Source organism: Lates calcarifer, linkage group LG6, assembly GCF_001640805.2.
Source record: "Lates calcarifer isolate ASB-BC8 linkage group LG6, TLL_Latcal_v3, whole genome shotgun sequence".
NCBI lineage: Eukaryota > Metazoa > Chordata > Actinopteri > Centropomidae > Lates > Lates calcarifer.
The window spans coordinates 8568819-8591943 of record NC_066838.1 but is presented as its reverse complement, the minus strand read 5'-3'; the positions used below and the strand labels follow the sequence as shown (position 1 = coordinate 8591943).

The window sequence follows — 23125 nt, the reverse complement described above, 5'->3', positions numbered from 1 at the left end:
TGAGAAAATCTGAATTACATACATATTTCTCTCACGTCTCCAGATGAGGAGTTCACAAGACTGGAAACCTCTATCTGTGTGCCTGAATCTGGGCTATTAAATACATATTAGGATACATATATAAAGTGGTCCACTAATTCTGCTTTTTAAATTCTTTTATTTCATGGCTTTCCTTCTGACAACTGTACATTCAGCATATTTGTAGAAAAGTACATTAATCTCCCCTGGGATCACCTAAACCTTAACCACTACATGTCCAATCCCAATCTTTCCTTTACAATAGATATATACAATATAAATTTAATCTTAACCTAAATCCAAGTCTCAAATCTAAAACTGCTAATCTTATGGGAATCACCTTTTTGTTCGGTGGTGGCAGATAAGTCCCTCACTATGATTGTGTGATTAACAGATTTCTGTCCCTATAACATTGTCCACACACACACACACACTTGTATTAATGTATATTAGTTCCTAACGATGGTCACCTCACAGCAAGAAGGTTCCAGGTTCCGGGGCTTTTCTGTGTGGAGTTTGTGGAGTTGACAGGGAGTATCCTGTCTGTTTAACGGATAAGTGGTATATAGATAATGGATGGATAGTTCCTAGCCCTATCCATCATGACATGTCAGACTTCAACTCTCCCCAAAGGTAAAGTGGTACCTGAAAAGTTGGATAAAATATAAAAAAGTGACATAACTTATCTAAAGTTGAATATGAAATTTCATGTGTATATGCTTAAAGTTAGAAAACAATAAAAGAGAAAAGTTAGAGACTACGAAAAATCATTAAAAAATCTATATATAAAATACAGGTTCTGGATGCCACTAGTTGTCAACCAGCCCTCAGCTCATATTACAGGGGATGCAGGTCACCGTAATTGGCCTACTTTGCATGGTGCACTGTTTCTCAAACAATGATTTGGTGTTGGAGCAGACAGAGGATCAGCATTGGTAGCTCTTAAGAAATAAAACTCACTACCCAAAGAAAAAGATGTTGTATCTCATTTTACTCTGTGAGACAGATGCCTGTGTAGTGTCTGGTTCTCAGGCAGACAGAGCAGTGGGAGTGGTACACCATCCACACTGCTCCCCTCATTCACCCTGCCTAATTAATTAACACACTTAACGAGTTCATACTTAACGAGTTCAGCCTGAACACTGCCACTAATTGGCCATGTCAAACTGCATGTGTCCCTTGCTAATTGGTTCTTTGATTGGGGCTTCATAGAGTTAATTAGCCAATTAACCACTTCAGTCTGCCGGTACGGTCTCACTGTGGCTTATGTTCCTGATTTTGGGTGGATCAGACAGTGGTACAGGAAAGACTAGAAAATACACCACTGTCTGCCAAACTAAAGCCATAAAGGAAGAAAAAAAATTGCAATGTGTTGCTGTCATGTCGCTACAACCAGAAACACCAGAAACAGGGAAACAACTAAATTTTCACTTGCTTTCCACTGAGCATGGTGAGGTAAATGAGAGAGCTGTATTGATAATGTACAGTGCAGCAGAGAGAGTAAGAGCAATGGAAAGAGAAAAGAATGGGTCAACAGGTTAGAAGCTGTCCTTGTTCTGTAAGGTTAGTAGTTTAAATCCTCACACCAGCAGAAAACATTTGAGAGGGAAACATAAAAATGTTTCCATTTGTTCTCACATTTCCTGTAAACATTATCAAGATTCCTTATTGACACCAAATGGGACAGCTAGAGACTAATGTAGCACAACTGTCTCTGCAGTCCCCCTGAGGAATGCTAACAATGAGCGCAACCCTTTGTAGGCAAACTGAAGGTCAACTGTAGATACTTGTGGCCGCAAGTGCTACAATGTAGATACACAATGTGAAATGTGTCCGATCCTTTTCACACTGAACACACCCCTGTTAAGAATTCTTTTGATATTTTTTTTCCTTGTGTCCTTCATATTTCTGCTGTTGATTTTTGTGCACAAAGTTAGTATGCGGAACAGGTGCTATAATGACAATGAATTGTTGCGTGTGTGTGTGAGGGCTTAAAGTTTTTCTTAACCATGACAAAAAAAACTTCACTGCAGCAGTTTAACCTCTCCAATGTAATGAAGCTTCTCACAAAATTAACATGTGGGAATATATTTGTCCAGGCACTGCAGTTCTCAGCAAACTTGCATTCAAGAGTGACTTAAAGAGGCCAGATACTGTAACTCCACAACTGTAAAAACATCAACAACAAAACCATGGTACTAGGTTCACTACAGCATAAAAATGTAATTTCTGTAGCAAGGATCAACAGATTTGGATTTAAAGATACTTAGGAAGATGACAGATGGGATTGGTTACAAATCCAAGGCAGCTTTGGCTCACTTCATTTCCTAAAGTGACAACATGTCTAAAGTATTGTCATCTTCCGAGAAGTTGCACCATGTGAGATGTGACCCAGGAGTGTGGTGAATTAGGAGCAGATACACAACTGTCTGTGCTAAATTCATTTTCCAGGCAGAAAAGGAACCCTGCAACTGTTTGGCTAATGTTCAACATTCAGCTTGAGGAAGAATTAAATGTTTCGAGTATTTATTAAATTTAACCGGAGCATATTGTGTATACTCACTAAATGATGCAGGTAACAATCCTTTTGAAATGGGCAGAATGCCTTTATTCCACAGATGCCCTGCAGTCCCCCCATGAACAGCTGTTATACTTTAAAACCAATCTACAGTAACACATTGCAACAAAACTAAACAACAGCTGTTTGGGTTACTAAAAACAGTTCATTTAGGGGTTTAAGTCAGATTCCACTGCCAGTGACTATAAGCATTAAAAAGTGAAACGTGTACCTGTAGATGGCTTCAAACCTAGTGTAGCTCATCATCCTCTCAGAAGAACTAGTATATAATCCAACAGTGCAAGCTGGGATTTGAGACCACTTAGGAAGATGACAGATGGGATTGGTAACAAATCCCCTTATCCCCAGCTCACTTCATTTCCATAAGTGTCAACACAGCTGAAGTCGTGTAGAGAGACAAGAAGTTTCAGCAAAGGGAGATTTGACGTAGGAGTTTTGTGAATTAGACAAAAACCTGAAACTTTGACTGCCTCATCAGTCAAGAGTAAATTACTAGAAAATTCATGCTGCAATGCAACATTACTGAAGTTCAGCAACAGCACATGGTGTTTGCTGACAGCAGTTTGTGAATAAGCGGGGTGCAGATGAGCATGTGTTTAAAGATAAAGTCACCTTAATCATTTACTGTGAAGGGATCTGAAATCCCCCGCTAATAGGTGTTAAAAGCTCATGGAGTTCATGCATACATGCAGCACACACACACACACACACAGAAAAATGCATACACTAAAGGAAGAAACATATGAAACAAAATGAGCCCAGATACACACCAAAAGAAGTAAGCAGCAAGAAGGTAATAAGCTTCACTGTGTGCAGTGCTGTCATAGTGAGAGGATTCACACACACACACACACACACACACACAGGGGAACGGATTAGAGGATATTGGGAGTCACATCTACTCTGCTCATTCTTTCTCTCTGTCAAAAAGAGTAGAAGTGGTACAAATGCTTACTCTACAGTAAAAGAAGCTAAATAGAGAGTGTGAGACTGACAGCCAGATCATGAAACAGACAGTTTAATTGGCCAAGGGAAGAGAAGAGTGTAAATGTATGAATGGGAGAGCGAGGGAAACACGTTAGGAGAGAGAGTGGGGAGCAGCAGTGGTGTGTATGGGAGTTTTTCATGGGAGAAAGAATGCAGTCAAGAATTCTTTTAATTGTCCAAACTCCGCCTGAGTGCTCAGCCTACTCACACATCCTGGGACACACACACACACACACACACACTGTAGATACATACACATACCAGTCATTCTCTCTACACAATGCTCCATTGCCACCCTCCAGCTCTTGCTGCTTTTCCTGGCCAACCTGCACGCTCAGCTCAGGGTTCTATTAACAAAAATGACTTCATGAAATATTTTTCCGTAACCACGTCCAAGTCTGGTCAAACTGATTTATGTAATGTTCCTAACACAACGTGCTCTTCATAAAACACAGGAAAGGACAAAGAAATGTTTCTTCTTGCTTACCGCTATTCATCCTTTACATAAAGCTGAGTTTTTTGTGTTTTTGTCAAATAAGGCCAGTTTAAATCTTAATATTTCATGGCAACAAACTTCCAGCAAAAGAGAAAGAGGAGCATCTGACTCCTCTGAGACACATAGCAGCCTCAATTGTGTAACTTTTTTAAAAATGAAAAGTCAATGGATTTCTAGGGAATTTTCTGCAATACATGCTGGGAAGCATGTGAATAAGATAACAATGTTCCTAAATTATTTAAACCAATGTGTTAAGTAAACAACAAAACATTTAGTCCACTGAACTCTTAAGGATTAGTTCTAAAAGTGATAAACAATTTAAAGTTGAATCTGACAATCGCATATTAGCAGGACTTCGTCTAATTGTATCACAGATTAAGTAAGTCTAAGTTATGAGGACTCCATGATTTTCTTTGAAACAAGAGATCAGCTTAATTTGTTGGTGTCAGGGTTTGAATGTTTTCCTGTTTTATTTTGGTATTTTGTCTTGTCTTCCTGTTTCCTGTTCCTTGGTTATTCCAGTTCTCTTTACTTCCTTGTCTTGATTACTGTCCCCGCCCTAATGTGTTTTACCTGTGTCTCATTATCTCCTTGTCTAGGTGTATTTAGTCAGTGTCTCTTCCTCTTGTCAGTTCCCAGATTGTCTTGTCCCTCGTGTCAGCTTTCCAGCCTTGTTTCCAGTTTTGACTCCAGTTTTGACTTGTTTCTGGCCATTGCCTGAGTACCTGATTTTGGATTTTGCCTGTTGCCTTTTGATACTGTTGCCTGATCAGACTGCCTATGAGTGTACCAGACTTTTGCTCGTAATAAAGAACCTGAACTGTGATTGTGTCTGAGTCCTGCCCTGCCGTGTGCATGATAGTTGGCAGTTTCCATCTTCACCTTAAATGCTGATAAATTTAAGTTTCTAAGGTTAAACAAACTGAAATTGTTATTTATGCCAAAGAATATAATTTGCAAATTTTTTTATCGCATAGTTATCTCTTGTTTGTTTGCTCATTTTATATCAAACTAATCGCTAGGAAAATTTCATTTTGTTAAATTTCATCTCCCATTGTCCCACCAGAAAATAGTGTCAGCATTTTATTTTTCCTTCATTCTCTAATATTAGCCATAAGCTTAAAGGCACTAGTATTCCTGATTTCTGAGTATTATAAATTTGTTAATTTTTTTGCGTTTTTTTTTCTTCTCTCTCTCTGTCTTTTCCAAGCACATGCTCTGTTTCTTGCTGCCTTACTGCCACTACCTGTCAATCCATGGCAAAACAATGTTTTTGTACAGAACACATTTGCATTACAGCCTTGTGTGCTTTGTAGGAATTGATATCATCACCAACATGCACATACATGACCTGCTCAACATTCCCTCATCAGTCCCCAAGTGGTCAAAAACTCCACAGGGTACCTTCAAGTGGGTTTAGTGCTGCTTGTACCATAAATCAATATGGCAGGTTTCTCACAAAATCTGACCCATTGGCACAGACATTAGGAGGCTGTCAGTGGTGTCTTTTTAATGGTAATGTATCAGTGTTAGGGGGATAAGGGTTCAGTGATGCTAAGAAAAAAAAAAAAACCTTATGTACCGTCTTCAATCAACTCTAATCAACAGCCCTCAGGTGGCTCTGAGTAGCCACCACACAGTAGCACTGTTAGTTTCTCTATAACATTTAGCTCTTCCTGTAGTTTTCCTTGGCCTCCTTCCTTCACAGCTGTCCTCCACAAAGTTGCCCTTGGGGTAGGATTCACTGTGCCCAGGTGTGTGCCTCTGAGTGTGAGTGTGTGTGTGTGTGTGTGTGTGTGTGTGTGTGTGCGCTATGTATAGAGTTACCGAGGGGCCCCTAAGTACAGCTGTCTCAGATCTGGGTGAATCAATGAAACGCAACACTGGCAGATAGCTGACACTTTCTGTTGACACACCGTCATTATACACTCAGCTTAATGCTGGGCAGAGCTTGTACATTTCATCAGATACCACTGTATAATGACATTTATTGTTTTTAAGATACAGTATGCACATGAATTTAAAATATGAAGTGAAAATCGAGTGAAAAGAGATTCATGCACCTGTAATCCTTAGACGCACACATATATACACACACATGCACAAGTACTGTATGGATACAGACACAGAGGCGACAGTCACAGAAACCTGACATCAGATGTCACCTTGTGATGTCTTTCTCTCCTTTGTGTCTGTCTCTTTTCCATTTTCTGTTCAACCCCCCTTCCTCTGTCTCTCTCGCTTTGTGCAAGGAGTTCCTGTTTCAAAGGGGGAAATTACCTTATTCATACGCAAGATGCACAATACCAACAAACCATCAGTTATGCCCTACAGCGCTGCTTTTTCCTTCCCATCTCCAAACCTCTGCTCCCTCCCATAATGAGAGGAGTGCTGCTGCTGCTGCTGCTTGGCACTGCTCACCAACAGCAGCTAAGAGGAGGAATGAAGACATCTTTTTTTTTTATTTTTATTTTTTAGGTAAGGAGTAGAGGAGAGATATCCTAAACAAAGCAAGGACAGTCAGAGGAGAAAGTGATGTTTGTTTTAGAGTTGAACAAACTACACTTTTTTTTATCAGTCCTGTCCTCTCCTTTCCTGTGTCTCTTTCTACCACTTTGTTCTCCTCCTTTTCTCCACATCTCTTTCTTCTATTCTCGTCTGTCCTCATCTCCTCTTCGTGTACCCGTGTCTTGTCTTTTCCTCTCCTCCTCCTTGTTCTTGGTGCTTTTATTATTTAGCACCTGTCGACTGTAGAACAGGAAACCTTGTCATGCGAACCATCTGACGTAGAAACACACACAGACGCGCACACACACAAGCGGAAGGCCTGACAGAACCACACGTTCCCAAATGCTGACGCACACCAACCCACATGCACGGGGTTCCAGATACTGTATACATGAACACACCATGCACACATACACACTCCTGACGTTTCTGATGCACATTAGCTAATGTGGAAAGACGGCTAGGCTGAATTACCACAACATCTAATGACTATTTCATGTCAGGATGGGAGGACGAGCAAGAGGAGAACGAGAGGCCAGAAACTCAATACAGGGTTGGATTCAGCAGATTTTCCTCTCCCTCCCTCCTTTCCTTTTCAACCTTTCTTCTTTGTTCCTTCTCATATGTCACAGGATGGAGTTTTTGTTTTTTTTTTCCTAGGACCTGTCTTAAATTTATGGTGTGATTTGGATTAAACCGAATCAAGTTTCAAATTGGTTTCAGTTGATGTCCATGTTGTAGTTTAAGCTTCTGCTTGTATTCAATCAGATTACTAATAAAGGATTAATCCTCATAACTTTGATATAAAGTGTTTTAAATTTTGAGTATCAACAACAGATTCTCTGACAGTAAAATGAGAGGCGCACTCTGGTGCACCTAAATTCTACAAAATAAAATATCTTTTTACCATCAAGTTCCTCTGAGGTATACAGCTGTTTTCACATCCTGTCACACCTGGATACTTGCTGCTCTATTTTATTTATGCCTGATGCAAGACCATATTTATCATCATGCCATCGTCATGTTTTTTTCTTATATATAATCTGTTCTATGTAAATAAAGTGTTTTGTTTTTTGGGTGTAACATTTATTCTTTGTGGATGCAGCAAAAACCTTAAGTCAAACTGACCATTTGTCTGCAAAGTGCTAATTTTTAATGTTATTCCTGGCTGTTTGTATATGTCTACATAAAAAATAAATGTTCTGAAAATGTTTTCTCCTGGATAGACAGGACCATACTGCCTCTGATCTGCCTCTGGATCGACAGAAGGTTATCTGATGCTGTGTACTGGACAGAGAAGTGGTAACACAGTCCAAAACGGCCTTTGTGACCTCAACTGCCATTTCGCTTAGCTGCTGGAAGGTCATTTTGAAGGAGGTGGTTGGAGGAGGCGGCCAGAAGCCCTGCAGGACTTTTGGAACCACCTTCATAACCACTTCCTGCCGCCCGAGCAGTTTGCCGCTGGGAGTAACCTGCAGCTGCTCTGTCAGGCTCCTGCCATACTCCTGAGCCAAGTTAATAATCTTGGGATGTTTGAAACACGGAAGGATGTCCTCTGGAGATTTGAGCAGTCTTCTGGCTTCAAACTCGATGTCTCTCATTTTCATGCTGTTCACACCTTCCACACGAGCATGAGAAGAGGCCTGACGTCATCATCATAGCCCTCCAATTCAAACTCCCAGAGCTGCACTCTAATGGTATCCTTGCTTTGCTTTACCAGCAGGTCTGTCATATCTCCAACAGCCACCTCAGATGGGATCCTTTGTTCCTGCTGAAGCTGCAAAAGTTCAGTTAACAGTGCAGTCTTGTAAGACTTGATATGCCAGCAGAGCTGCAGAGCCCGTTGATGTATGGGTATGTCGAACAGCACCCTGATGGGTCTGTAAATGCCTCTACTGCCTTCAATAAACTCCATGGATATTGCAGAGTAAACAATCAAAGGGCAAACAAAACTTCAAAACAACAATTTTCAGATCAACCATACACTCCAGAGTCACGTGAAAAGCAGGTGGAGGGGTGAGAAGGCTATGGAACTGTTCAATCTGTGGAAACCTCCTTCTAGAACACTCTCTCCTCTAGAACATTGTAGAACTTTTTGTTTGGGGGTTTTTTGTTTGTTTTTTGTTCTACTACTGTTCTACATCTTGACCATTTTTGAGCAGCTTTAAGTGGATTATCAACCATTTTCCCACAAACTGTCACAGTTATTATTAATCACACTGAAATTGTTATTACACTTATATAACATTAATTTATAACCCCAACAATAACATTTCTCTTTTAAATTATAATGACATGGTTTATGTTCACAAGAAAAGAACAAAATGCCATTGGTTTGTTTGTTTGTTTGTTTTTTGTCAAAAATAACAATACAAGATATTCAGCAGTACAATAAATATTAGATAATCATTATATATTGTTTTTCCACGTTTCTGTGAAATCTTGCAGTACACCCTGTGGGGTAAAAGCTTTTTTCCAGCTTAATAATAATAATTCTTTAACTTTGTTGCATTCCCACAGCAGGTTAAGATGTTTCAGTAGCATCAGTTTTTTTTATTAATTTTTTAGCAGTTTGAGTATTTCAGTAATCTCCTAAATTATAACCATCAAACCACAGAAGGGCACTGGTCATTTGGCTGATTGTGTCAGTCACTAAGCACATGTATTTATTCATAAAAGGTTTGGCTTCAAGTTTTGCATCAAAGAGTTTGGCAACTAAAAAAATCTTTTTAAGTGCACCAATGTGTAATTTCAAGCGTAATTTATCTTGGTGACAGTGTTAGAGAGATGAACTGACAACTTTACAGAGTCTCAGAGTTCACATGGAGGATAGCTGACAGGACCTCACATAAAGCACACTGAGAGATCATAACACTCAGCATGGGATGGAAGTGGTTTCACTTTTACACCCTATGGTTCACTGGCTTTCAGAGACATCTCGCTTACTCAAATAATAATTGTGCTTGACATTTTTCTCAGGAAGTGAGCATCAGCATGTCATTGTGTAGCTAAACCCCGCTGTTACCCCTCCTCTGCCACACAGCAGCCCTGCAAGACTGATGACAGGATGTGAAGTTAATAAAATGTCTAAACAAGTGTGTGTGTGTGTGTGTGTGTGTTGTTTGTTTTGTTTTTTTTTTTGATAAACATAATAGACATAGAATATTGCGGTACCAGTTAAAAAGCCTGTATGAACATGGCTTTAGCAGAGATGCCAAGTCTTGTCTTACCAAAAATAGCACACACATACTGATTTTACAGGTTCAGTGTGAGGTTTTTGTGCATATGGAGGCATATGGATTCCTAAGAGTTGAAAGTATATGCACTACAAGCTTTAGGGATAAGTATCCATCATACTTAATGTGTGTAAAGTGAAGGTGTGTCCAGGTATGTAGGTGAAGCCGACTGTTGTTCAGCATGTCATGGCCTGCTCTTTTCTTTCTCTTCACTTATATGTGCAGCACATATGTAGACTAAACTCTCTGCTGAATGCTGGTCACTCATTATGTGTCTGACTTTCATCTATAACCATTACTGTCAAAACACAGACATAGCAACACATGCACAGAAATACACAATCAAACACACACACAGTGAATACCTCATAATACCAAGTACAGATGCTTTTCAGGAATTACGCAAACCTGTTTTCTCTAGAGATGTTTATGCATTTTTTAAAGTTTCAGCTTCAGGATTTCTGCCAGTGGCACACAACAAGTGTTGTGTTGTGATAAACAGAAGACAGTTTTTTTGTATCATGGATACCACATCTTAAACTCTATTTCGATTCCATCTTGATGCCACATGCACACTCCTTGCAAAGAAAACAGATACACAACCACATACTGGACTTGTTAAAAAGCATATGTGCATAAAAATAAAGACAAAACTCGAGATAAAGCAGGGAATGATCTGGGTTTGTTGCAATGAGGCAGCAGTGGTGTGCAATCCCCATCCATGGTGCATTGCAAGCTCCTCTGTTATGCATCTCTGCACCTCCCCAAAATTAATTTTGGTTCGTAATGATTTGAATGCCAGGGAAGTCAGACACCTGTCTAAGAAGTTTTATGTATAATAAAACAGAGGAAGGGAGGTGGGTGTGTTTATGTTGCCCTTAGGTAGATGCTGTCATTGCCTACAACTGACCTTTGACCAGCAAATGGGCACACATTGGTTGTACCTGCTCATTACCTCCCCATTTAAACTTTCCTTGTGTGGCCATCCATTGCTTTGAATCTTTCTATCTGCCAAATGTGAAAAGGGTTGCAAATGGAATGATAAGTGGAAGGGTGAAAGTGAGAGAAACAAAGAGGTAAGAAAGGAAGGAAAGAGGACAGCAGGTGAGGATTTAAGATGTTCAGACACACCTAAACAAGGAGGATTAAGTGACTTCTTGTCTCTGGCTCTAATTACACTGGCCTGTCTTCATTTCATTGTAGACACAGAAATGTATGACCAGAGACAATCTGCTACAACACATTTCACATTAATTTGTCACTGTCCACAAAAACTACTTTTCTTTCTCCTCTTCTTCTGCCTTCTCTGTCCCTGGAACTCCTCTTTGCCCAACTGTCAGCAATCACATTTGAGATGTAAGTAATCAATCAAACATATTGTCCTACATTAGAAAAACATGCATGAAAAGAGAAGCAGTCTATATATGCACACATCAAATACATGTATGCAGTATGTAAGAACAGACTCCCCTTCTTTAATCAGCATGAGAATTCACATTTTAGGCAGCCATCAAAAGACAAAAACACACACAAATCCATGGCTAATGAGGGATGCAGTGAGCAGTATATAAACATAGGGTCTAAGGCATGAAAGACTTTGCTGTTTGAAGCCCCCTCACCCACACATAAGACAGCAGCCAATTCTCTTTTGCAGTTCCATAGTCAGTGGTCACATTAAAGACTGTCAGTTCTATATTTGAGGATGGTAACTTTTCAGCCTTGCCAATAAAAACAGGTATGAATTTCTGTCTAATTGGTGTTTATTTCATCAGCACTTAATTGAGATATTAAATATAATTTCCAGGCCATTATAACAGCATATAGGTAGGTTGTATCCAGTGGAACTGAAACAGTTTGTCACTTTGTGGTATTGTTGTAAACTTAAACATAAGTCTGGGCCAGTGCTACTACATTTACTTACATTTACTTACTACTACCTTTCTGAACCATTATACATACTTTTGCCTTCCATCATGGTCAGATGACATGTTGAATGAAACAGCTCTTTTTGAGAATACTCACATCTCAAGGAGTAAGCCCCGACCAAGTTACCAAAATGTGCAAATAAATAATGGCACAATATAATTCCCCTGAGGACTATGTAGACAGAAGAGGGCAGACCAACTAATAGGAGTTGCTAGTTTTGCAAAGACATGATCCCTCACTGGCTTCCCACCTGTGAACACCATGAATCACTTTTTGTTGAAAATAATGTTTCTAGACCTGATGGTAAATTTAAAAATGTCATCTTTAGTTCAGGCTTACATATTATCAGATTTTTGTTTCTTAAACTTCCTTTTGTATCTTCAGGTGAAAGCATCTGGGGCCCATTATGTTTCTCTTAAGGCACATCTGTGAAAAATTTTATGCAAAAAATGAGCCTCTCCTGTACCTATGAATGTAGTAAAGAAGGAATCTGCATACAAAACTGTGTGCAAAACTATCAGTCCAAGCAGCTTTCACTTGTTATTTGGGATCAGAGATGCATTTTCCACTCTTCTACAAATACAAAGAGCAGGCTCCAAGTCTTTCCACATACTGTACTGTAGGTAACAGCTCTCTACATGTTGAATGTCTTTTCCACAAGACCAGTCAACCCTGAGCCTCCAGCTAAAATGCCTTATCTGTCCATCTGAAAATGCCATTTTACTAATGGCCACAGCTACTGCTACATACCAAACATGTTTTCTGCACAGAATCTGTCAGGATTCCCAACTTGTGCTGTGTTGATTTGTGTATTCTTGTCATGTGTGAGTATATTTGTTGTTTAATCAGTCACAATGCTCTTGAGGTTTACTCCACCTCTCTGTTGCAGAGATATTAACACACAACACCTTAAATGTAAAAGTATACAGCAGTCTGTCACAGAAAACATACACACATACACAAAGGCAAGCAAAGCACATAGACATGATCATATACACTGGATTTATGTTTTACTTACACACCCACATACATATAGAAACAACCTGTACTGATATCTACCAATCTTTTAAAAAGCAAGAACAGTATTGTACGAGAGCTGTACAGGATAAACACTAAAGACATGTAGACAAGTTCACAAAAAAAAAAAAAAAAAAAAAAAAATATATATATATATATATATATATATATATATATATATATATATATATATTTTTTTTTATCATGTTTGATGTACCCAACAACAATCACAAATCCCCAATCTGGGAACATTGGAGACTTTTTTTGATTGTTTCTTCTGATTCTGAAGTGTGATACAATCAATAACAAAATGTCTTTGTTCTCCATCTGTCTGCTCGTTAGTTGGATGAAGCACACACAGACAAGTGCACACACACACACAGAAATGCACACACAGAGACACGCCCATTGCAGTCCCCAGGTGCAGTTTGTGGATATGGAGGCTCTCTGAAGGTGAACCCCATGGTGAGCAAAGGCGAGGCGCTGTGCTCTGTGAGTGTGTGTTTCTGTCCTTTCATGTATTCAGTTGTCTAATGTCTGTATTTGGAACTGGCAGTCATGTCAATAGCAAAAGAAAGCACAAGAAAGAAAGGTGTAAAAGGGGGAGATACCTGGAAGCAGACAAACAAAAATAAATATATGTTTTTTTTCTTCATTTGAAAATGTAAGTTTATCAGCCTAAACTGTAAAAAAAAAAATAAATAAATAAATAAAACTGAACTAAATAGTGAATAACAGGATAGATTGATAGAGACCTGGGGCTTGAAGAGAGGGGGTTTTGAAGAATGGAGGGATGTAGCTTTTATCTGGAGGAGGGGAAGCCAAATTAGAAATGTGGCATGATCCCCCTCCTCCTGGGACTGAGTCAATTAGCCTGCCTGGAGGAGCTGCCAAGAGGCTGGGGAGGGGGATGGTGTCGGTAAAGAGGGTGTTGGTGTTGGTGGGGGGTTACTGGTTGAGACAGGAGAGACCAAGGGCGTAGGCAAGAGGGTTTTTGTGGGAGGGTGGGTGGATGTAAAGCGGGGGGGGCTGGCTAACATAGCTAATATAGACAGGATTGAACACTTTGGCATTGTTGAATATAGAGAGGAAAATATTGTAAAAACAGAAGCAAGAAAACATCACATCAAGCCTGAGCAGAACTGCAGAAATTCAGTCAGAGTCGTAATCACAGGCCGGGCACTATATCGCCATATGGACATAGACAGAGAGAAGGGGAACACTGTGAACAGGTCTGTATCCATCGTAAGTTGGATGCAGCTGTGTGTCATGGCCAAAATCAAAAATGTAAGGACTTGTGCTGTCTACTAACATGGAGTTAGTGGTTCAATTTGCTGCCCGTTCTCTCTAAAAGTCGCAGTGTCCTTAGGCAAGATGCTGAACCCTAAATTGCTCCCGATGGTCAGGCAAGCACAGTAGCTCTCTGTTACCAGTGTGTGTGTGTGAATGGGAAGCTAATTATGAAGCTATATAAATGTATTCCATTTACCATAACTTCTCAAATGTTGAGTTTTATATCATTGTAACTGAACTGTTATGGGACAGAACAAGCAATCTGACGACATCACCTTTGGCTCTTTTCACTGTTTTCTATATATTTCGTACACCAAACAAGTAATTAACTAATCAAAAATAAGACAGTTGACTTGATGATGAAAATTATTTTCTCTAGCCCTACAGCATCCCAGTCACCTGTTGGCTATGAGTCATTAGGCCTCGTCTACTAGGCCTCATCCTACTATTAGCAGGATATGAAAATTGGGGTTGAGTCTGGGACTAACTGAAAGACACAAAATAAATAATGAAAAACAAAGAGGAATGAAGGGCTGCTGGCGTAGCTGACAGCAGCTGTACTGCAGAATTCAAAAGGCGTGGATGTTCCAAGTATGGTGAGAGGCTGAAGGGGCTGGCGAAATGCTATTTTCTTACCAAGCAGCTCATCCACTGACCAGATCAATCATTACTGCACCAAATCTCAACTGGCAACACTGGGTAACCTCAAAAATTGGCATCAAAATAAGAGTGTTAGTAATGAAAATAGTCTAACAAAATCAAAAGTAGTGCTGTGCTAAAATGTCTTTCTCTCTGCTCTCTATTCCTATAACTCTTTCTTTTTCCATCTGTGATCCTGAGCAGCTGCAGAACAGCGGTAAGCAGGATTACAGGTGGTGAGAAGAGACGAATAGGGGGAGGGATGGAGAGAAGGGGGGAGTAAGAAGGGGGTGCATGGAGAGGGAAGGAAAAGAGGAACAGTAGAAGAAAATGAGTAAGGACTTGAGGAAAGGGAGGGAGGATACAGTGAAGTTGTAGGTTGTTGAGGAAATAAAGAAAGAAGAAAGAAGAAGGGAAGTGAGAGAGTAAACAGTAAGAAAAGAGGGACTCTGCCTCAAATTACTGATCATTCACCCACTTTTAAATCAAATGCTGACATTGGGACTGTTCATAATGTTAGTGTGGTGAATACTCTCCAATGGTCTTCTCATAACAGCTGTTTGGTCTGGGTCAAACCAGCCGACAGATATAGAGGAGGTGTGTGTGAACTCAGTGTATGTTTATGAGTTTACCAAATGAGGTACCTGACAGTCCTTGTGTGTGTGTGGTATCATCATCAGTGGCAGCAGAGGATGGCAGGTGACTTGAGTGACAGGTTAAAGAGGGAAGGGGAAGGAGAGGAGGCTGTGCTGCACGCACTCAGTAGCGTGTCACCAGGCAGGCCTGTGTCTCCTTTCTTATCTGACAGGCACACTGCAGAACAGCAAAATCCCCTGCGTAAGCCCCTCTAGCTCTCCTCTGGGACACAGTATGTGTGTCCGTATGTGTGTGAGTGAGTGTGTGTGTTAAGAGGCAGAGACAGTTTCTGAAACTATAAGGGTGCTTGTATATGTATGATAATGCATGTGTGTGTGTGTGTGTGTGTGTGTGTGTCAGTGATGGTGAGAATCTCGTTATTTTCCTATCTTCCTGTGTAAAGCCTCCTAATTCCACATCACCTTCAACACTGCATGACCGCTCAAGGTGATAGGACAAGACAGGCCCGGAGTCCAAACTCACACACTCACACACATGCATACACACACATCTACACAAATTGAGAGTGCAATTACAGGTCAGTCTGGCAAAGGAGAAGCTGTTCTGCAACAGCAATAGGTAGACCTGATCATTCAAGGAAGAAAGAAGAAATTAGGAAGGACAGGAAGAGTGTGTGTGTGTGTGTGTGTGTGTGTGTGTGTGTGCGTGCACGTGCGCAAGAAGGGGAGGTGGGGGGCAAGGCACTGGAAGGAAGAGAAGGTGAAAATGAGAGCACAAAGACAGTGTTGGAGAACACTGGGGGGTAGAGCTTTTAAACCCCTTGTGTGCCAAAATAAATCCTAATAATACATGGTTTATTTACAGTATAGCATATTTACTGTGCTGTCTGTTGTAGACTTGATGATATGGTTTATGATATGGTTTTTGAATAGTGATACTACATAATACTAATATTATGGAAGTGGCCAGGACTGATGATCAACATCTTTAAGTTTAACTATTAAGATGTTTTTTTTTTTCTCTCAGGTGGGTTCATAATTAGCATTAAAGGATATAGGACCCAATAATTCCCTTCTCAACCAAGGACAATAATCTGAAACTGAAAAGCACAGCATTACAAAAAGTAGTGTTTTATTTGTAAAATACCCAGATATATTAATATACTAATAAATCTCTTACCAAATATGTGATGTTTTTCATAACAAAGAACAATGTACAAAACATTTTAGTAAAAATAGTCACTATTGAAGAAGACTCATGGTTGGGTGTCAACAATGTGTCTTCTTCAATATTAAGTTGCTGATACATGAACTAAACCAAAATAAATTGAATATTGTGAAAACATTCAGATTTTATAAATTTAGGACACTAAAGTAGAGTTGTGTGTGTGTGTGGTGTGTGTGTGTGTGCGCGTGTGTTTTTGAATGATGAAGAGAATGAGTCTGGTCCAATTCAAACAGGGAGTGTGGTCTTGTTGTGCGCCAAAAGAAATCAGCACAAATCCTGTCCACTAAATCACGTTTTCCCTCTTTATCCTACAAAGTTGCTCCTGTTTTGTTGTACAAAATGAAAGGAAGGAGAAAAGAAAGTAAGAAATATGTTAATGTAATAACAGCCCTATAGATTATGTCATCTTCTTTTGCTTATTATGACACATTTCACCATTCAAAAGAAATTTCCTTTGTGAAACATGGCTGGGGGGTTAAGGCTTATAGAGCAGTTATATTTGCAAGGCAAACAGCAGCAGTTTGTTGGTGACACAGTGGGAAGTAAGAGAAGTCCAGAAGGTTAAATGAGCGGGTACCTCAAAACAAGTGTTTCAAAAGTGATGTTTATCATTTTATGTGTCATGTTTGTGGTATTGTAGCAGTTCTGGAAACAGTTTTATATTGTTCATGATCAGTTCAAAAGAGATTTTGAGCTCCTTTTGTTACATTTTGTTTTGGCATAACAACAGTTGCATCAAGTACATACAGGCTACAAGGGAGGGTACATCACCTATATATTTCCTCCATGTGAAAAGCCTCTAAACCATCCCAGGGATCAACAACTTGATCAAAAACTTGTTAACCCAGAGGTCTTACATCCAGGTTAAACATCCATCCATTCACTGTGAGCAGTCAACAGTGAACTGAGAGTGACCACCCTGTCCTCAGCCTAACCTATACTTCAGGCTGTCAGCCATTGTTAATTGATACGCTTTTATCTGATGACATGGAGCCACACTACCATCAACCATCCAGTATCTACAACATCTGTGCAGATACGTAATACTAATTGATCTTAATGTTCTGGGTCTCTGACATCCTATAACGGTTATTTCCTCATTCAAATAATGATTTTTATTAATTCCACAGTGTACTAACTAGATATTGCTTGAGGAGTAACACACTTAAACTACAGATGGGTCAATAAGGTTCCATTATGTACAACAGATATTTACCAAGAACTCAAAATGTGGTTGACCCAACAACTGGGAAAATTCTTAAAGTTAGTATGTGCTGAAAACATTTTGGTGGAAAAAATGGGATACTCAGCAAAGAATGATATTGTAAAAAAAAAAAAAAAAAAGGTATTCTTATGGTATTGTTCCATAACTCAGCTGCTGTATGTGTGAAACCAGTACTGAAAAACTACCCATCCCTAGACATGAACTTTCTTACTTCTTTTTAGTTTATACTGATGACACCTGCCACACCTTAACATGTGACATCTGGGGTCAACATATTGCTTATTCTCCTGTTGCTTATTTTATGACAAAAGAAAAGTCTTTCGCTATGTCTTGCATATCAGGATTTTTTTTTTTTAACTAAGGGAGACACATTCAACTATATTTCTCTTCACTTCTCTAGTCTGTCTGCATGCTAGCAAACATGTGACTATTACCCAAAATGTGTCTTCTGTTGTCTTTTCGTGTCTTTTCTTGCCATATTTGATGAAACTTTTGCCATCCTGATGTATTTTAGGCACCCTCTCCCTTTTATTTGTTATCTTTGAAGGCCCTCACCTTAAAAGGATGAGCTTTAACATCAGTTAAGATATTATTTACACTTTGATCTTTGTCGGAATATTTAACATCCTTTGTCTACCTTTTTAACACAGTGATAAATTAGGGAAATTATCTTCGCTGACCTCAGGTTCATCCCCTTTCTTATCCATCCATCCATGTGTTAAGGTTATCTCCACATATCAAATGACACCTTTAAAAACATGAGAACTGTTATCTTCCACCACATCACTAATCTTTTACATAGTCAGAATTCTTGCGTATGGATTACCACACATACTGATTAGGTGAAATGTGATAATGTAAGAACTGTCATCTACAGTGGCAAAGGCTTAATGACACCTGCAGATGAACCTGTAACACATAGATACACATATTCAGTAAGGCAAATATACTTCTTTAAATAATAAACACTGGTGATCAATGTATGAAAATGTTCTATGGTTTGACCATTTATGTATTTATTAGTTACAAGACTCCAAATTTTTTTTCAACACACTACATTATTTGTGTTTTCTTTTAATTTTCTGATTTAATTTGTATCTTTAGAAGAATATTCTGAGCTGACCTCACCAATGGAGGACCCAGTGTATTGTAAACTGCAAATGAACAGTGTCCTGATGTAGCAGGAAATACCTACTTTTAGATACATGAGAATATTATATTGGAGAAAAAGTGAATTTAAACCAGTTTCAGTAGAACATATAGTTTTTGTAAATACTCACTCTTTAATTACTCTTACCCTTAATACCCATCACATCAAAGTGAAAAGTGCAGATTTTGCATAAATGTAGTATAGTAATAATGTACAGATACACTCAAAGCTACACATACACATATACATATATTTATGGAGACACAAGGTTCCACATGTTGGTGTAATATACTGGAATACACACACACACACACACTCATAACACACTTTTAACACACATTTTACCCGTCATTAGCTGTGACTTCTAAATCAAGGACAAGTATCATGTTGTTTTTTTGTTTTGGTTTTTTTTTGATCAGAAGGTTTGGAAAACACAACAAAAAATAAATAAATAAAAGAAACCAATGAAAGTTTGATGCTAACAGCCTTTTGCTTTTTATTTGAACGAGAGAACAACCTACGCTCCCGTCTGTCCCCTCTGGCTATATGGGAAAAAGTCAATATTTCAAGAGAGCAGAGACACTCATTAAATATTTCAAACAAAGGAAAACTGACATTGCTGCCCAGTCTCCCTCTCTTTCTCTGTACACCTGGCCTCTTCAGTTCTCTGTAGCTTATCTTTCTACTGTCTTCACTGCATACACACATAGATACAAAAAAGACAAATAGGGTAATGTTTATAGAGCTAATAGACCAGCACTGGTAGTCCAAGAGAAGATATTTATCCTGCGGTCTAGAAGTGTACACATTAGGTATTGCACCATACTTTACTAAATCATTGTGTTTCTGCTTTACACATTTGTTACCTACTTTCTGCTGATGCAGTAGATATTTCAGGCAGACGAAAGGGCTAAAAGGAAGGTTAATGGGTTTTCCCGCAGAGGAAGGGTTGAAATGGGGGTTAATGGGTTTTAAGGTGTGGCAGTGTATCAGTGTGTAACCACCTTAACCATAAAGTTACCTTAGTGGTCAATTCATCACCAGGTAATCAACAGACCCACCTTTAATCCGCAGGAGCTGTTAGGTTAAATAAATGTCCACTTCGCCACTCTCTGCTGTAAAATGATTGATCACGAAAATAAATGCAACTTGTGACCAAGTGGAGAAAGCTATTGCATTTATGTTGTTCTAAACATTCTGCATGTCTGGCCTGAGGAAACATCATCTGACTTACAGAAAATGATGTGTTGAATTGAATGAGCAGCAGTGTGTTTGGAAAGGCATTAATAGCAATAGCCACCATGGCTGAACAGACAAATCAAAGAGTGACATCTTCTGAAACTCAAGAAAATCCAAGATGAAAGACTGAGTATTGGCACATGAATATATTGTGAATAATGAATGAGCAATCCAAACATTTTAATCAGAGCTGCTCACTTTCTACTGCTCATAATGAATACTTTTAATCAGTTCTTTACAAAAATGTTTCACTGGGTCCCAGGGCATCACATGACCTGCTGTTCCACCTGTGACCACTGTGTCAGAATCTCTCTATAGTGCTGCACTGTAACAAGGAAGGGGCTTATACCAACCACAGTGTCTGCTTCCAAAGGGTTACACAATTATTTTCTTGAGGCAGAGGTGCCCTGGAAGTAGATATAATGCCAAGGGATGTGATAAAGGGTTGGTGTTTTTCTGGTTATGTAGACTAACATTGGACTAAATGACATCACTAGAGGATATTTATCAGATTTCTTGCAGCTCACTCATTTTTTAAGCTACAACTAAACTTTGTATCACTAGCAACTGCATATCACTTAAGATATCACCAAGATGATAGAGAGACTGGGCATAACTACAACAGAACACACAATAACTAAAATGTAACACCTTGTTGGACCATCTACTGCACCCCCACTGCAAAGGTAAATTAAGGGTTAATGTGTGGGTTCAATGGTATGGTAATGGAAGGGTTACTCTGCAGGTCAAGGTGGGTCTGGGGTGGAGGGCTTATAAAGTCCTGTGATACCTGGGATTACAGGACTGAATAGGTGAGATGACAGACAAAATGCACACCTGTGAGCTTAAAAACACGTATACACCCACTCACACAAAAAACATTCTGGTGATAATAGGGTATAAAAAAGAAGATGCCGATACTCTGCGTGATAGTGAGAAAGAATGAGAAACAGTATAAAAGAGGAGAGATACTTAAAGCTTTATAAATGTAGATGAATAGTCAGAAAGAGCATGAGGAAGAGAAAAGAGAGGGGTGGAAGAAAGGATGATACTGAGGCAGAGTGGCATGGGATAAGCCTCTGTCATTAGTTGTGGGATTTCAGCAAAAACCAGCAGAAAAGGCAGAAGTAAATGAGATTAGAAAACAAAAGTGGCAGAGTGTGGCAGAATGGAGGGTGGAGGGAGGAGTGGAGGGTATAAAAGGACCAAAGACTTCTAATCTTCTGTATGTCCACTGGTTTATTTACTCACCACTGATTTATAGTCAAGTTTTAAATCATATAATGATTTATTGTTGAAGAGCAAGGCTCTGAGTCTTGCACATAAGCTTTAAAAACCAGAAGTGTTCAGATTTCCAAACCATAAGATGTATATTATGTTCTCAAACTGAAAACATAATTTAAGTGTTGCTTATCAGTGCCAACAGAAAAAGACAGTTTCTCTGCAAAAGCAATAATAAGTCTGTCGAAATCCCTCACTTCCACTGGTGGACCATAAAGAAATAAAACATCCAAGACACACACTCTCCCACATGCACGCAAACTCTTTCTCCTGTCCTGATTTATGCTCAGATGAAACACCCACTGATCAAATCCAATTAAAGATACCAAACCCACAAACTCCTCTCACTTCCATGTATTCCCTCTACAAATAAAAAGTCCACACACACTCTGTCCAGCAACGTTATTATGTTACTCAGGGAAATCACCCTAATGATCAACACAGATATGAAACCACAAACACAGCTTAGTTGACACACAGTCATAAGTGCATAATTCACTCCAACACCAACACCTACACAGGGTATTCCCCAGTTTAAGTATTCAAAAATATTCAAGAAACTAAATTATTTCACTTTTCTGGTTCTAATAAAAAAAAAAAAAACTAAAAACACAGTATATTCATTTCACTCTTGACCCATAGTCAAACACACAACTTCCTTCATCAGTTACTCTTTAAATTAAAAGTGCCAATAAATATCTCAGTTTGACAGAGATATGTGGTAATGTGGACAGTGATTTAGGCAGAAAAGACAAGAAGAGATGCTAAAGCTTCAGATATTATGCCATTTAATCAAAATCTCACCTTCATCAGCAGCTTCCTCTGCATGTGTCCTGTTCAAGTCTTCAGCCCCTCCGAGTCACTTTCCCCTTGGCAGGTGTCATCATGGTCAAATAGTCCACAGGAAAGGGCTGGAAAAGGCTATACTCTAATTCTCTCTCTGTCTCTTTCTTATACTCCCTCTCTGAGATTTGTATCACCACAAGAAAACCAGCATGTGTGTGGGTCAGTGTGTGTGTGTGTGTGTGTGTGTGCATGCACGCTACTCCAAAGGTCCTGGAATTCCTGAGTCCTGCACTAAAAGAGCAAGCGTGGTTGAGCTCCCTCTCTGTCTTTCTCTCGCACTCCTTTTCTTTTTTCCTCTCGCTCCCGGCCGGGCAGAGAGGAGGAGAAGACAGTCAGGGGGTGGGACTGAAGACAGAAGCTGCTTTCAGCCAACTCAGCCTCTGTCTCTTCTTTCTCCCCCTCTTTCTCTTCCTGTGTCTTTTTATCCCTGTCTATTTCTTTTTGCCTAACTTTTACGCTCTGTCTTTTGGTTTGTTGTCTGTGACACATACTCTTTCACTGCTCAGCAAGGCATGAAAGCAAGGCTCCTTCTGTCATACACGCACACTCACACCCTCCTCTTTCTTTCAACGCCACTCCCTCTGCCACAGTCCAGAGGTAAAGTCACTCCCTCGTTCTGTCACCCAGCCACAGTGTCTTTCCCCTACTATTATGATTCATCATGCTTTATCCTCAGAGGTTCAGTGCTGTGATCCTGCACATTTTTTGGCAGATCTGGTTGCAATAAGGATTGGGGTGAGACTGGCATACGGGTGCACTTAACACCTCAGTTTGAAGTTCCTTCACAAAGTTCACACATTCTTCAAAACGTCAACTCATCCATGAGTTCATTGTTCAACAAATGAAGTGTTGTTGATCCCTA

The 23125-nt window shown here is 39.5% G+C and overlaps 1 protein-coding gene across 1 annotated transcript in view; it reads right to left on the bottom strand.

Moving 5' to 3' along the window:
- sema3b (sema domain, immunoglobulin domain (Ig), short basic domain, secreted, (semaphorin) 3B) overlaps positions 1–22793 on the bottom strand; it is a 75884-nt gene extending 53091 nt beyond the window's left edge. The window contains exon 1 of the mRNA XM_018689013.2: positions 22222–22793. The gene's annotated coding sequence lies outside the window, so the exon portion shown is untranslated. The remainder of the gene's footprint in view (positions 1–22221) is intronic.
- Positions 22794–23125: the final 332 nt, after the last annotated feature.